Raw genomic sequence first — 17,216 nt, forward strand, 5'->3', positions numbered from 1 at the left:
AAGTCATATAATATAACAAGGTTCTGTAAAGCAAGTCTGCATTTTTACTTACAGAACTGAAGCTATTAGTTTGTAATCATTTTCATCCTGTAATCCTGAATTTGATTTACCAAGTCTCCTTTTACCTAATGTGTTTATACTTGAGTAACTTAAGAGAGATCTCCCAAGTCATCTGTGAAACAGTCAAATAGTGCCTAGTAAGTTTCACTGGTTAACAAATTTTAAAAAACACAAATAATTTGCAATAAAACAGCTACTGCTATTCAAATTTACCACTCCATTTTTAATCAGCTCACTTGTCTCAAAAGTGCAAATGTGTGAGGGTACTATACATTCATGAAACTTTTCATACCATATCAGCTGATTTTCTAATTGTCTCCTGTGACAATTCCTTGGTTGGTTAATACCTCTCCACCATCAATCCTGTGTTTTGAGACACTGATGCCCAGCTGTTTCACACTGACAATGTGCTATACAAAAAATACACACACACATCCTCAAAACCTGCCACTTTGCCTTTTAGCCAAAAGTCAACATTACCTGGAAATTCAGAAATAAAATACAACTAACATTGCATTAACACGTAAAAGTGCTTCATTCACTTCAATTATAGGGAAGTCTAACTGCTGGTAACAGGGGAACAATCATATGTATGTGACCAGAATGAGGATACTCCCATATGATTAAGAATCAAGAGGAATTTCTAGTATAGCAAGTGACAGGGTAAGATTGTGCCTGTTAAATCTAACTAAAGAACCCTCTATGACAGATCCCTGGATGGGCTAAAATGAAGAGGATTGAAGGAGCCACGGTACCATCACAGGTCAGCTGCCAAAAAACTGAATTCTCAGCACAGCTCCTCGTGGTGGCCAGCAGTGTTCCTGTAGCAGCAGAGACCAGAAAAGACTACCTTTCCAGATTTTAAGTATTTTTCTTGGCTTTTTTGACTATTTGATACTTTCGACCACTGTTTTTGCTTGTTTTATCGAAGTTTGCACTGTTTTTACTGTCTTTATAAGCTAAAACTGTTTACTGCACTTGCTAATTTAAGTTTTGCCTAAAAGTTAAATTACAGGCTAATACACTGAAGTGTACTAGCTTTTGATAGCAATTAATCGAAAATTATAGCATTTATTGTGTTTTCTGCCTTTCTGTAAAAAAATCTTGAAAAAAAAAACAAAAAAAATATCTTTGTTTTTCCATACTTTGTGTTCCAGAGACCAGATTTTGCTGATCCCTGGGCTTTGTCTTGGTTCCTGTGTTTCTCCATTTTCCTTGTTTGGTCAGGGGGAAGTTTCTTTACTCACCAGTGAGAGTGGGGAGTACTGAGCTGCCTGTTTGTCCTTAGAGGAGTGGTTTAAGGCAGTAACTTGTAGTTTATTGGCCATTTTGGGTCATTTCCAGTCTTTTCCAGCCCCCTGCTATAAAGCGCGCTTTGGCGGGCTTTTTCAGCTATTGAGAACTCAGCACAGCTCCTCGTGGTGGCCAGCAGTGTTCCTGTAGCAGCAGAGACCAGAAAAGACTACCTTTCCAGATTTTAAGTATTTTTCCTGGCTTTTTCGACTATTTGATACTTTCGACCACTGTTTTTGCTTGTTTTATCGAAGTTTGCACTGTTTTTACTGTCTTTATAAGCTAAAACTGTTTACTGCACTTGCTAATTTAAGTTTTACCTAAAAGTTAAATTACAGGCTAATACACTCAAGTGTACTAGCTTTTGATAGCAATTAATCGAAAATTATAGCATTTATTGTGTTTTCTGCCTTTCTGTAAAAAAAATCTTGAAAAAAAAACAAAAAAAATATCTTGTTTTTCCATACTTTCCAAACTAGTGTTCCAGAGACCAGATTTTGCTGATCCCTGGGCTTTGTCTTGGTTCCTGTGTTTCTCCATTTTCCTTGTTTGGTCGGGGAAGTTTCTTTACTCACCAGTGAGAGTGGGGAGTACTGAGCTGCCTGTTTGTCCTTAGAGGAGTGGTTTAAGGCAGTAACTTGTAGTTTATTGGCCATTTTGGGTCATTTCCAGTCTTCTCCAGCCCCCTGCTATAAAGCGCGCTTTGGCGGGCTTTTTCAGCTATTGAGAACTCAGCACAGCTCCTCGTGGTGGCCAGCAGTGTTCCTGTAGCAGCAGAGACCAGAAAAGACTACCTTTCCAGATTTTAAGTATTTTTCTTGGCTTTTTCGACTATTTGATACTTTCGACCACTATTTTTGCTTGTTTTATCGAAGTTTGCACTGTTTTTACTGTCTTTATAAGCTAAAACTGTTTACTGCAATTGCTAATTTAAGTTATGCCTAAAAGTTAAATTACAGGCTAATACACTCAAGTGTACTAGCTTTTGATAGCAATTAATCAAAAATTATAGCATTTATTGTGTTTTCTGCCTTTCTGTAAAAAAAAATCTTGAAAAAAAAAACAAAAAAAATATCTTGTTTTTCCATACTTTCCAAACTAGTGTTCCAGAGACCAGATTTTGCTGATCCCTGGGCTTTGTCTTGGTTCCTGTGTTTCTCCATTTTCCTTGTTTGGTCAGGGGGAAGTTTCTTTACTCACCAGTGAGAGTGGGAAGTACTGAGCTGCCTGTTTGTCCTTAGAGGAGTGGTTTAAGGCAGTAACTTGTAGTTTATTGGCCATTTTGGGTCATTTCCAGTCTTTTCCAGCCCCCTGCTATAAAGCGCGATTTAGTGCGGAGCTGCCACCGTTGCACACTAGGGCAGCGCCGGTTAATCAGGTTTAAACTATTCGGGCTACCTAAAGTCCACTCTTCAAATTTTCCCTTAAAACTACCTTCCTCAAAGTATACTACTGTTCTATTTAGTGTATCCTATAACTATAAATTATCTCTACTTGACTCCCAAGTAGACTATTCTCTATCTGTATAGCCCAGCACTTGCTCCTACAGTACTTATCACCTTGATACAGCACTCTTGTTATAGATAGTACCCCAAAAAAGCAAACCCCATTTCTCGGTCACCCACATCCCCCAAAACCTTTTTTAAGTTTTTCTGTCTATTCCTTCTAGCATGTCGAGGGATCAGTTGCTAATGTCCTCTCCTGCTCAGCTGGTGAACCTGGAAATATTGAGGCAATGTTACAATTGCCTCATGTACACAGACAACCCTCTCCTCCTCCCACAAAACACAAATACATGCGAGAGATGCAACTATACGGCCAAACTGGAGGCTGAGCTCTCCTCTCTCAACATAGGACTGGCAAGACCAGACAGGAGGAGAAGGTAACCACACACACTATAGACCCAGTCTCACATAATACCATCACAACCTCAAATCATACACATAAACACACAAAGACATACTCGGAGGCTCTGATCAAAAATCTACCAAAACAGCAGAGGCCACCAAAGCAGACACCCAAACAACTACCACCTCAGAACACAACACCTGCAACACATAGACCACACAGTCAGAGTGTCAAGCAGTCACAGCCCTTAAGGCCAAACACAATGCCAGACACACTAGTCATTGGTGACTCCATAGTCAGACACACTGACGTCCCGCTCACCAGACTGAGTAAGGAAAAGGTCACAGTAAGCTGCCTGTCGGGCGCTAGAATCCACCACATAACGCAAGCACTCAGGTCTCTCAACAGCAGGTACAAGTACGACTCAATCATTGTCCACGCTGGTGTAAACGACCTGAGACGTACCTCCTTGGACTACATGAAAAGAGACATAGAGGAGCTCTCTGATTATGTAGCCCAAGCAGGTATGACCCTGACCTTGAGCAGTATCCTACCTTCACCAAGAATGATGCCACAATACAGAGATAAGATGATCAGCTTTAACAATTGGCTTAAACTCTGGTGTCATTCAAAGGGGATCCAATGTCTGTCTGCCTGGGATGACATGCTGGACAAGCCACGCTGCTTCGCAAGGGATGGCTTGCACCTGTCACCCCTTATTCCGGATTTTGGCAAAGGCTCTTGCCACCCCCATAGTGCCTTTTTTAGGCAAGGCTCAAATTCTAAACCTACCACCCTAGAACACAACAAAGAAAAAAAACTAAGGGTAATGCTGCTCAATGCCAGAAGTCTTAACCTCAAGATGCACTCACTCGAGGCCCTTCTCAGTATGGAGAACATCGATGTCTGTGCTGTGACAGAAACCTGGTTCAAGGCTCCTGAGAGCACCCCAGCACTATCAGGTTTTACCTCATATCATGCGTTCCGGCCCCAAAATCCGGACAATACCAAGAAAGGAGGGGGGGTATCCATATTCATCAAGGACACCCACACCTCAAGATTGGTGGCAACGCACGATGCATCGGAAACCATCCAGGTGCAATTAACCATATGCAAGACTGCTTTGCAATTTGTAGCATGTTACAGGCCACCCTCGCAAACTCAGGAACCTCACATGGCCTTCCTGAAAACACTGGAGGGATAAATGTATCTCGAACACCATCATACTAGGTGACTTCAACTACCCTAATATAGACTGGGAACACTACTCAAGCCCAAACACTCTAGCCCAAAAGTTCCTGGAATTCATAAACTCAAATGCCATGGAACAACTAGTCACCATCCCCACAAGAGGAGAAAACATACTTGATCTCATCATCACGAACATGGGAGCACAATGTTCAACACGGAAGTATACCCCTCACTGGTGAGATCAGATCACAAACTAATCTCGCTGGAGGTCCTTATCCCGCCCCCCCCCGAAAAAAAAAGACCACAGTAAAGAACTTCTCGAAAGCCGACTTCACACCTCTAAAGACTAGTGTGGGCTCCTTTAAGGCCCCGAGCGGTAAACATTACTCAAACCGCTGAATCACTTACAAATGCCTTCTACCAGCACCTGCAGGGCTGCATGGATCAGGCAATCCCAAGCAAAACAAAGACTCTTTGTACCAAAGGCAAGCGTCCAGTCTGGTGGACCCCAGCCATAAACAAACTCTACAACAAAAGGAGAAAGCTACTACAAGATAGAGCAAAATCCTTAAAAGGTAAGACACCGCTGATCACTATAAGTAAAAAGCTAAGAGCTCTCATAAAATCATCCAAAGCTAATTTTGGCAGAAAAATAGCTAAGGACTCTAAAGACAACCATAAGGCATTCTATAGCTATGTCAGAAACCTAGGAGGAAACTCCCAGATATGCTCAGAATTAGTCCAAAATGATGTGAAAATTACTGATCCTACAGACATTGCCAACATACTGGCTGACAGGTTCAGTGCAAACTTCTCCCCCCCTCCCCCCAAAAGGAGAGATATCTATACCAAATGATTGTAGCCCCCCAAACATTTCTAACGCCCAGGTGAGAACTGCTCTCTCCAAGGCAAAGAACACAGCATCCATGGGACCTGATGGTGTCCCCGGCTGTGTGCTCCACGAACTCAACGAGGAATTAAACCCACAGTTAGGACAGCTGTTTAATCTTAGTCTCACCTCCGGATACGTACCCAGGGAGTGGCGCACAGCGACTGTGGTCCCACTTCACAAAGGCGGTGCCTCCACCGACCCTGGAAATTACCGTCCCATTAGCTTGACAAGCCTTATCTGCAAAGCCATGGAGAGGATGATCATAATGGATCTCAAATAAAGACATAGGGAATTTGCAGACTTTGGATCCAACCCAGTTTGGCTTTGTCAAAGGCAGCTCATGCCTTTTAAACTTGGTTGACTTTTTCGAAACAGTCACCAAGGCCATTGACGAGGGAAAGGCAGTCCATACATCCTACCTAGAACTGGCGAAGGCTTTCGATACAATACCCCACTCGGGTATCATTGAAAAACTCATCAACTTAAATGTAAACCCATACATTACAAGATGGGTTGCAAACTGGCTGAGTGACAGAACCCACAGGGTCAGAGTTGCTGGCGCCATGTCAGACTCAAAGCCTGTCACAAGTGGTGTCCCACAGGGCTCAGTCCTGGGCCCACTCTTGTTTGGCATCTACTTTTCTGAAGTACAGGCAAACACAGGAGGGTTATGGCTGACAAAGTTTGCAGATGACTGCAAACTGGGTGCCGTAGTCGAAAACACATCTGACACAGATATCCTTCAGAAGGGTCTCACAGAAACGGATAACTGGTGCCAGAGCCATGGCCTAAAGTTAAATGCCAAGAAATGCATAGTCATACCCTTCGGGAAAAACAAGGTTACCCCTAGCTACCATACAGGTGGCAATCCACTGATCACAGAAGAAGTTATCAGGGACCTGGGGACCCAGGTTGACAGTAGCCTTTCATTTGACACTCATATTGCTAAAGTAGTTAGGAAGACCTTCTACATTGCCCACCTTATCATGAAGGGATTCACATCTAGATCAAGGGAGGTCATAGTCTCCCCTTTACTCATCACTCATCAGACCAATGATTGAGTACAATGCCCCATTCGGGATGTATCTGACCCGACACTTGCAGCAGCTGGAGAGGCCACAAAAGTTCCTCACCAAAAGGATAAAGGGTCTCAAAAATCTGTCTTATGCTGCCCGACTGAAAGAACTCCAGCTATATTCAGTTGCTTACAGCTTGCTCAGAGGTGACCTGTGCCTGACATACAAGGCCATGTCAAACCCAGATTTGATGAACATGCTTCATCTCAAAAAATCTAGATCCCTCAGAGCCACAAGGGCGGGAGACTTATACCTCGACACGGTTATTAATAGGATGTGCTGGAGGGATAGATTTATCACCCAAAGACTCCCTATGCTGTGGAACAAAATCCCGGTATATGTGAGGCAGAGCACCTCGCTGGCCTTGTTCAAGAGGAATCTTGACCAATGGATGGGAGATCGCAGATACACCCCAGGGGTTACCTCAGTGTCACTGCTCGACAGAGGCACAGCAAAATAATGGGCATAGTTTCTCCAAACTAAAGGGGTGGCGTAAGCCACAAAACTATGGGCTAGGCTTGTAAATGCCCTCGGGCAGATAGCCTAGTATGAACCTATGAACCTATGAAGAAAACAACTCAAAACGAGGCTTGTCTCTGCAGAACTGGGGTGGAGACAGAAATGCTTGTTGAAGGTGAGCAACAAGGACTAACCAAGGTAACACATGGAGGTTTATGAGACAGCAGACTGTCTGAAACACGTTGGTTCTTACTTGACAGGCAGTTTGGGAGACTGTATACAGACTACCCATGCAACCAAAAGAGGTGGATTTTTCATGCTGCTTGATAAGAGCCATACTTTTTACCCCAAAAGTAAACTTGTGGGTACCCACCCACCTGGTGATGCAGAACCCAAAGGATGCCACTGTGTTACATTGTCTGACATAGCAAAGGAAGTGGATTCCATAGGCAGGGGATTCTTTGGGCGAGGAACCTCTCTCTCCTCAAGAGGTGTTTATACTGCGATTAAGGGTGAGGGCTTTTTAGTATTATTAGTACTTCTTATATAAAGGAGGTCTAAAGGCACAGAATGTTTTGTAGCCCAAAAGCAGAGATAGCAATCATCATGTAGGAGCTAGTATAAGACAGAGAAGAGTGAGAAGATAAAGGATTTTTAGTCTGTCTGCGTAGATGAGAAAATGTAGTCTTTTGAGTTTTTCTTTTCTTTTTTCTTTTTAGCAGCACTGATGAGTACTACAGGAAACACTGCTAAGACTGACCCAGTTTTACTGAACAGTTAACCTGCCCCATATTCATCTAAAACAGAATGCGACTTATATCCTTCAACTTCAGATTCATTAAGATGCTTGAAACCAAGCAATACACAATGTTCTTCTTTCGGCTTTTCCAGGTTAGGGGTCGCCACAGTGGAACTCCGGGCGCTAATGATTGGCAGTAGATTTTTTATGGGTGCCGAGGTGCCAGCTCGATGCCCAACCTTCAATGAAGGCACGACCATTCTACACGTCTTTCGAACGTCACTCGATCGTAAAACACAAATACACATCTAACTCAATACTTCACAAAATCTTGGCTTTTTCCACATGCAACCCCTGGCTAACTCTGTCTCCTTAACCATGCCTTTCTATGCATCCTATATCCTTTTTCACACTCCAGCTATTCTTACACGATTTAACAGCCTATATAGTAATAAGAACCCCTCAAATTACCCCCTGTTATGTACAACTATTAACTATACAAACCAACACAAAGATGCTAATATGATTTCTTTCACTAATTTTGTGAACCTACAACTGTCACAAAAATAGCCTTTAGAGATGATACTGATCTTAAAGTACATTAGTTATACCCTAGTTTAGCACAATAAGCTACTACTATCAATAGCACAATCCACAGAAATATTACATAGTTTTGGCAGTCTACATATATAGGACCAAAGTGGTATAATTAATAGGTACAGCCTATTTATGTTTGACAAGACATATATACAGTCTCTGTAACTTTAATGTTTACTTAGAACTTGAACCAGTGTTTCTCTTTCTGCTTCTGATACTATGGATATTGTGTAATTACATTAAAAATCACAAAGTTTATCACAAAGTTAACAGCACCAATGATTTTAAAAATTATTCGCAGTACCTGCTTATGTCTGACCAGCCTTAAGCATCGCAAATATATTGTTTTAGTTAATGTATTTAACCTAATGTGTATCTGTATGGTTGTTAATGCAAACGGAACTTTTCTCCATGGGCCTCTGCTGAAAAGGTGTTATCTTGCCCAGTCGGTAAAGAAATGCAAACAAATACATAAATAAGTAATAGTAAAAAGCACACTATAATGAAAACAATTCCAAAACAAGGTTATACTGTACTGAACTGGATCAATAAAACTGAAATAAAAATGAAGTTAGTCAAAGTCAAGCTGAAATAATTAGGAGTTTAGTGAAAGTTTAAAGATATTCAGTATCTGGGAATTCCTCAGCCAGAAATAGAGCAAATTACAGATATGTAGCCCCTAGTGGGCAAAAGCCTGAATCTGAATATCTGAATACTCCACCCAAGCCCAGCAATCACCAGAAGGCTGAAAATAAGGAATGTGTGGCTGTATGAAACTTGGTTCTAGCTGACTGCCACTGTTCAAGTGACACCCTGAACCCATGTACAAAAAGGGGAGAAGAGGTTGTAGATGGATGGATGCATGGCTAGTATCAAGCCAACAAATCCTGAAGACAGAATCCAGGATGCATACGGCAAAACACAATGGGATCAGAACTTTATAGATGATACACTGTCTAATTTGAAGTCAGCACAACCCTCTCAGGACTAGAATAATATGTTGGCACTGGATATCCGACTAAGTAGACAGGCTACGAAGTTCTGTACAAGCTACAGACATTCAAATTCGGAGTCTGGTAACTCCAGGTATACAGCATTAAAATAATCCAAACACAAGGAAATCAGGGCATAATCGACAGTCAGGACATCAGAACTAAGGAAAAGGTGTTTAACTGGGACAATGTTAGTAAGAAATTGGAGACTATGGCATTTTTTTATTGATTTGTCTTTGTTAACACAATGTCCAACTGGGCAGAGCCCATTTTCTACGGAGGACCAGGGAAAAAAAAGGTAAACAGTGCATTTATATTAACAAGTGAATTTTGGACAGTTCTCAGAAAGTACAGTTGTGTGCCTATCATAAATGTAGATGTTCGAGTGTATTCACTGTTGCAGTCATTACACTTGGGTTATCCTGCTGGCAGGTGACCCGCAGTCAGCCCGAGTTCCAAAGTCTTGGTCCGGCGTCGGTTGCTGTCACCTCTTTCCTGACGTCAGAGCGCCAGGGGTATAAAAGTTGCAACCAACGCCATTTTCTTCAGTTTTTTTTGCCCCAGATGTCAGGTGCCCCCAGATAGGAAGGCTGGAAAGATAAAAATATGCCAAAAAAACATGCATATATTACTATAAACATTTCCTTCATCTACAAGCAAATACACCACATAGGTAGTATAGTGATGAGAAGTACAGAAAAGTCCCAACAATGAAAAAAGGGGGATGGTGGGTGGGTAACCTGGACTGCAACAGTGAATACACTCGAACATCTACATTTAAGGTAGGCACACAACTGTACTATGTTCATCGTGTTTCACTGTTGCAGTCATTACACTTGGGTAGAATCCCAAAGCTGAGGTTGGGTGGCTGGGTCTAAATTGGATTTGGAGAGGCTACCAAGCCCTGCAGAACTGCAGTGGCAAAGCCCGCTCTGGATTTAGAGTAGAGAGGTAAGTGGTAGTGCTTGGTGAAAGTGTGCACTGAGCTCCAGGTTGCAGCTTCTAAAATGTCTTTGGTTGGTACTCCTCTGAGGAAAGCTGCTGAAGTGGCTGCTGCTCTGGTAGAATGTGGCCTAATGCCCTTAGGCACTGATTTGCCATGTTGTGAATAACAGAAGCGGATGCAGTGTCCTATCCATTTCAAGACTGTCTGCTTTGTAATCTGCTTTCATTGTGATCCTGCAGCATATCCTACAAACAACTGCTCAGTTTTTCTGAAAGCTTTTGTTTTGTCCAAGTAGAATCGTAGCTGCCTGTGTATATCCAAAGCGTGCAGAAGTCTCTCCCCTTTATTCTGGGGATTTGGGTAAAAAGTAGGTAAATTAATGGTTTGGTTTAAGGCCGCACTGGAGACCACTTTTGGCATGAATATTGGGTTTGTCCTAAGAAAAACCCTGTCCTGATGAAAAATGAGGAAAGGTTCCACAGCCATTAATGCCTGTAACTCTGAGACTCTTCTTGCTGAAGTTATTGCTAGGAGCACAGCAGTTATCCATGACAAGAATTTTAGATCAGCTGTGCTGACTGGTTCAAAAGGAGGCAGTGAGTTTTTCTAAAACAAAATTGAGGCCCCAAGTAGGTACTGGTGCTCTCCTTGGGGGTCTTATATTTTTTGCCCCTCTGAGGTACTGTCGTAGTAGAGGATGTGAAAAAATAGGAGGTTCCGTATTGTAATGAGCTGAGATGGCAGAGGCATGGATTTTAATACATGAGAAAGATAAGCCTTTGTCCAGTATCTCAGTTAGGTATTGTAAAATCTGAGGTATATTAGGGACAAGTGGTTTGAGCTCTTGTGTATGGTTCCAAGCACAGAATCTCTTCCATTTTTGTGCATAAGATTTCCTAGTGCTGGGCCTCCTGGCTTCTAAAATGACATCCATAACAGCTTTAGAGAGAGGTGCAGTCTCTGAGTGGCTACATTATCTGCCATGCTGCCAGGTTTAAGGTTCTTAGTTGACTGTGCAGAATCTGACTGTTTTGTGTCAGAAGATGAGGAATTTGAGGTAGAAGCCAAGCTGGGCCTTGAGACAAACTCTTTAGGACTGGGTACCAGTGCTGGCGTGGCCAGTCTGGGGCAATCAGGATAATTTTTGGCCTTTCTTGTCTGACTTTTAGTAGCACCTTGGTGAGAACAGGCATCGGAGGGAAGGCATAAACTGTCAGGCTTTTCCAGCTGAATGATAGAGCATCCACTTTCCATTCTTGAGAGTGATAAGTTTGTGTGCAAAATTTCTGTATTTGGTAATTGTGAGGGGAGGCAAAAAGATCTATGTATGGGCATCCCCATTTCCTCATTATCATGCTGAACATTTGTGGATTTAGCTTCCATTCATGAGGATACATGAGATTTCTGCTTAGTTAGTCTGCCAGTGTATTTTTTGTTCCTGGCAGGAATTGTGCCTGCAGATGTACTTCATAGGTCAGTGCTGTGTTCCACAAAGTCATGGCTTGTCTGCATATGGGGTAGGAATGCGTGCCCCCTTGCTTGTTTATGTACCACATAACTGTGGTATTGTCCGTCTTTATTAATAGTTGTCCTGGATGTATTAGTTCCTTGAAAGCTGTCAGGGCATTCTGTACAGCTAGCATCTCTTTTTGATTGATGTGAAGATGCATTTGTTCCTTGGGCCACGTGCCCTGAACACATTTTCCTGCCATATGTGCCCCCAGGCATAATCTGATGCATCCGTCGTTATTGTCTGCCTGGCTGTGGGTAAGGTGAAAGGCTGTCCCTGGTTGTGGTGGCAGGCCTGGGACCACCATCGAAACTCCTGTTGTAGGCAAGGAATTAAAGTTATGATTGTCTCCAGGCTGTGACAATGCTGAGTCCAAACACTTTTTAGATACCATTGTAGTTTCCTCATATGCAGTTTTGCATATGGAATTAGTAGAATGCAGGATGCCACGAAGCCCAGGGCCTGCAGAATTTTTCTTGCAGGGAGCTGTGTTTTTGTTGCCATTATTTGAAGGGTAATGAGTCAGTTGCCTTTGTTTGTCTAGCATGAGATAAGCCATCTGGGCAGTTGTATTTAAGCTTGCACCCAGGAATATTATCTCTTGAGAGGGCACTAGTTTTGATTTATTTTCATTTACTGTGTACCCTAGGCAAATTAGCAATCTTTTTACAAACACCAGATGCTTTAGAAGAATGTCCTTGCTCTCTGCTTGAATAAGGCAGTCGTCCAAGTAGGGATATATTTGAATTCCTTTTTGTCTGCAAAATGCAATTACTGGTGCCAGGCATTTTGTGAAGAACCTGGGCACAGTAGATAAGCCAAAGGGCAGTGCAGAGAATTGGTAATGCATTGAGCCTGCTATGAATCGGAGGTATCTTCTGCAAGATTGTCTGATTGGGACATGCAGGTATGCCTCCTTGAGGTCCAAAGTAATTAGCCAAGCCTTCTTGCCCAGCATGGGCAGAAGTTGCTGTAGAGTTAACATTTTGAATTTTGGAACATCCAGGAAAGTATTTAGGATTGACAGGTCCAGTATTGGTCTCCAGGCTTTGTCCTTTCTGGATACTAAGAAAGGTCTTGAGTAAAATCCTTGTCCCTGTTCCTGCTGTGGAACTTTTTGAATAGCTCCCATGTCCATAAGAGCAGCAATCTGTTTTTTGTGCCTCTGCCCATTGGTTTTGTGGCAGGTCTGGCATACCTTTTGGTTTTGGAAGCATGTGGAAGTGGAACCTGTAACCCTGAGAAACAATATTCAGCACCCATTGGTCGTGGGTGATCATGTGCCAATTTTTTGAGAGAAGTGCTAGCTTCCCCCTAGGGGTGCTGTCAAAAGGTAAGTGCTTGGCATTTGCAGAGGGAAGTCAATGGGATTGTTTCCTATAAGGTTGTGATTTGTCTTCCCCTCATTTGGGGGCTGAAGCACCCCATTGTTTAGGTCTGTAGGAGCCTTGGGGCTGAGATCTGCCTCTTGGGCATCTGTATCTGCCTCTTTGTGGCTTGTCTGACACTGGAAAGGACCAATTTTTTGAAGGCCAGTTTCTGCTAAATCTAGGTGGTTGAACCTGTAAGAAATCTTTCAATGTCTGCATTGATTTTGCTTTATCCTCCATTTTCTTTAACACCTCTTCTGCCTTAACACCAAACAAAGTATCGTGCTGTAATGAAGCATCCAATAATTTTACGTTAACATGGTCAGGTAAACTTTGTTCTTTCAACCAAGCATGCCTTCGAATAACAGAACTTGTAACTGCGGCTCTACAAGAAGCCTCTAATGAATCAAAACCACATTGCAGAGTATGCTTTCCCACTTGTTCAACTGCATGCAATAAATCCTGCATTTGCTTACTGTCAGGATTTCCTGTATTTGAAACCATTTTCTGTTTTAACAATGACATGAGGTACTGTTGATATTTAAGTATGTGAAACTGACAGTTTAAAGCTCTTACAGCTAAAGTAGCAGAAGTGTAAACTTTTTTCCCCCCATCTGTCCAGAGCTCTGGAATCCCTATCTGAGGGGACAGGATTTTTAGCAGTGGAAGCCTTTACCCCTTTAGGACCCTGAGAAATTGTTTCTGGGTCTGCAGCATGGTTTTTGTAAAGAAATTTATGAGAGTCAGGGACCCTGTAGTACCTGTCTGGCTTGACTGGTGCAGGGGGGTAAAGAATCAGGAGACAGACTGGATTCAGAAAAATCATCATCAATAAAATCAAGCACAGGGGGGGATAGCCAGGGGCCTGTGCTGAGGCAATAAAAGGAAGTCTCTGAGCCTTTTCTTGTATTCTGAATAATCCTGGCTCTCCCAATGGAAATGCTCCCTCATGGTGTGCAGGGTTTCCCCAAAAGAATAATCCTCAGGCAGAGAGGCTGAAGGTATGGACTCTTCTGCATCAGAGTCCTCATAGGGAGGGAGAGAATATCCCTGATCAGAAGAAGAATCAGAGGAATTGGAAACCTAGTCAGAGGAATCATAATCAGTGTCTTGCCTAGGCCTTCTGTCAGGAGGGGGATGGGAACCCCTGATTAAAGTAATTAGGTCTTCGGCCATTTTAAGCATCTGTTTCCTTGGCATGGATAACTGTTCTGAAAAATGCTGTACTTGTTTCCTTGTCTTTAAAGGTGTTTTTGACTTTGCTGCTGTAGTGGGCTTAATTGTAAGCTGTGAAAGTCTGAAAACACCCTCAGAAGCCGATGCCTGCTCAGCGGCTCCAGACCCATCTGATGGTATAGTTTCCGTAGGCCCAATACCTTGAGTTTCCACAGGTCTCGGTGTCTCCACGTGGCTGTCGGTTATGGCATGTGGCTCTGAGGTAGCGGATGTCAGGGGCTGCAAAAGCGCCTCACTGAGAACCGGTGACTGGCCTAGATGACGACCTTTTCTTTGTCTTTGTGTTTTTTATAAATTCCGGTCGTCGGTTGTTCCGATGGCATTATGTAATTAAACCTTCGGCCAAAATAATGTAAAGCAAAATCAAACCGACGTTTAATAGTGCGTTTATTGAATCTAGCACAAAACCGACAACTAGTAACATCGTGGTCAGGGCCTAGGCAAGGAATACAGTAAGAGTGAAAGTCCTTATGAGGTATTTGCTTCCCACAAGAAATACAATTATTAACTTTTACTGACATTGGTCTGGAAGAAGAAAAAGTTTCCCCAACGGGGTACTTAGCTTTACTGAAGACTTCGGTTCTGAAACTCAACTTTGAAAATCTCAGGAGTCGGCCGACCGGCACTTGCGAACTGCTTTTTGCTTTGGGCACCGTGCGGCAAGAAAGACTGAAGAAAATGGCGTTGGTTGCAACTTTTATACCACTGGCGCACTGACGTCAGGGAAGAGGCGACAGCAATCGACGCCGGACCAAGACTTTGGAACTCGGGCTGACTGCGGGTCACCTGCCAGCAGGATAACCCAAGTGTAATGACTGCAACAGTGAAACACGATGAACATCAACAGTTACAGTTCTCCAAAAAAACAAAAAAAAACAAAACAAAAACCACAATTAAAACACAGGTATTTACAGTAAAGTGTTTACATCAACATATACAAGTCTATACAGTTCTGGAAGCTCTAAGATCTTGTGGGACGTAAATGGATTTATACTGTAGAAGGGAAAACATTGTAAAGAAGATGTGTTTTTATACTTCAGTACAGAAGGGTGTTCAAAAGACATAAAGAAGAGTACAGCTGAAAAGTAATATAAAATTATACAGAAAGGGAGATACTAATAAAGGACAGTAATACAAGCATGGGAGTGAGAATACTTGGTAAAGGATAAGTTCTATCCAGGCTGTCTGTTTCTAATTGGTGCATCTGGAAGGTTTATAACGTTGGTATATAGAGGATGCGTTAGAGGGGTAGAGCAGTGGATGGAGGTGGTTAGAAAAAGAGAAGGATGAGGAAATAGTGTTTCGGTAAGAGAAAGATGAGAAGTAATGATTAGAAGGGGGGTGAAGAGAGGTTTACTGATTCAAGTGCAGGAGAGAAAGTTGTTAGGGTGTAATGATTCAAGTACAGGATGGGACAAAGTTAGTGAAAGGTAATAAGACATTTCTGCAACCTGTTGATGAACAAGAGCATGATCAGTACAGGGTAAGTAATTGTTTGAACCAGATTTTATAGCTTGTGTGCTTGTTAGTAATTTTTACTTGTGTAGGGATGATGTTCCAGAGTTTGGAGAAGTAACAGGAGAATAATGAGTCCCCCGATACATTATTTGCTTTACTAGTGCTTAGTAGAAATTTACCACCATAACAGAGATCACTTACAGACTTCTTACAGTGCAAAAATAAATATTAGCAATTAACTTTTAGGAATACCATGATGAAACTAATGCGAAACAATAATACCATTGACTATAACTTCCTAAATCTCCCTAATGATCTATCAATTATCAGCTTCATTTGCTTATCATTTTAAATCAAAACTCTTAAATCTCAGGACTTCCAGTATGGCACTGAGCCGAATTGTTGCATTCCTGTGTGTGTGTGTGTGTGTGTGTGTGTGTGTGTGTGTGTGTGTGTGTGTGTGTGTGTGTGCTGTAGATCCTTAATTATAAGTGTTGATTTGACTTGGGAGAAATATGAGGGCGGCACAGTGGATAGCGCTGTTGCCTCACAGCAAGAGGTTCCCCGGTTCAATTCTCAGCTGGGACGCCTTGTTTGTGCAGTCTGCATTTCCTCCCTGTGTTCACATGTGTTTGCTCCGGTTTCCTCCCACATTCCAATGACTTGCAATAGGTGGATTGGTCCTTTTATTCCTTCAGGCCCTTCTGATTTCAGTGACATTGTTTTGGAGTTGCAATGTTTTCCGAGGAATATAATGTTGAATAAAATGTATGGTAGCAAGACTACTGATGAATTATATGAAGGTATTGTTTATAAAAAAACTGGTGTACTTTCTCCTTCACTAGCTCAATCATTGGAGTCGTTTATTAATTTATGTGAGGTGGATCTCCTAGAAAAGGGTACTGCGTAAACTTGTAAGAGGTTTTGTAAGCTCGAGTTAGATGAAAGGAAAGCACTTTATGAACTGAAGACCTATGAACTTATACAAATCCGTCTGGCAGATAAGGGCGGAGTGGTTTTTCTACTGGATTGGGTTTATTACACTGGAAGTATGTTAGAAATGCTGAATGATGACTCAACTTATGTACCTCTTTCTAGAAATTAAGTTGATTTGATGGTTAAAAGCATAGCCGGCCTTAGGCATATGCCAACTAGGCGGCCGCCTAGGGTGCCGCTGTAGCAGGGGCACTTTCCCAGTATTTATCTGGTGTAGGTAGACCAGGATGGGGGCACCTGGGTGGTGTGGGGGGCGCCGTGGAGCCCTTTTGCCTAGGGCACCAGCTGACCTAAGGCCGCTGCTGGTTAAAAGGGTTTAGAATGGATTGTATGATGCTCTAATGTGCAGAATGTTAGACTATGAGCTGCTTACTTATTTCACTGTTAAATCGCCAGTAATCCCTTACAAACACGGCCTCCCTAAAATACATAAGGGACTCCACAGACCTCCGTTAAGACCCACAGTATCAGGAAGGGGTTGGCTGACTGAACCCTTATCCATTTTTGTGCAAAATAAACTTGGGCGAGTGGTTCATAAAATTCCTTCAGTATT

General features: G+C 42.5%; 1 protein-coding gene across 1 annotated transcript in view; it reads right to left on the reverse strand.

The window, feature by feature from the left end:
- The window catches only part of CMTR1 (cap methyltransferase 1), a 2,799,821-nt gene that overhangs the window by 1,681,380 nt on the left and 1,101,225 nt on the right, over nucleotides 1-17,216 (reverse strand). The gene's annotated exons all lie outside the window — the stretch shown is intronic.

This window comes from Protopterus annectens, chromosome 1.part0, assembly GCF_019279795.1.
Source record: "Protopterus annectens isolate FY-2018-M chromosome 1.part0, PAN1.0, whole genome shotgun sequence".
NCBI classification, from domain to species: Eukaryota; Metazoa; Chordata; order Ceratodontiformes; family Protopteridae; genus Protopterus; species Protopterus annectens.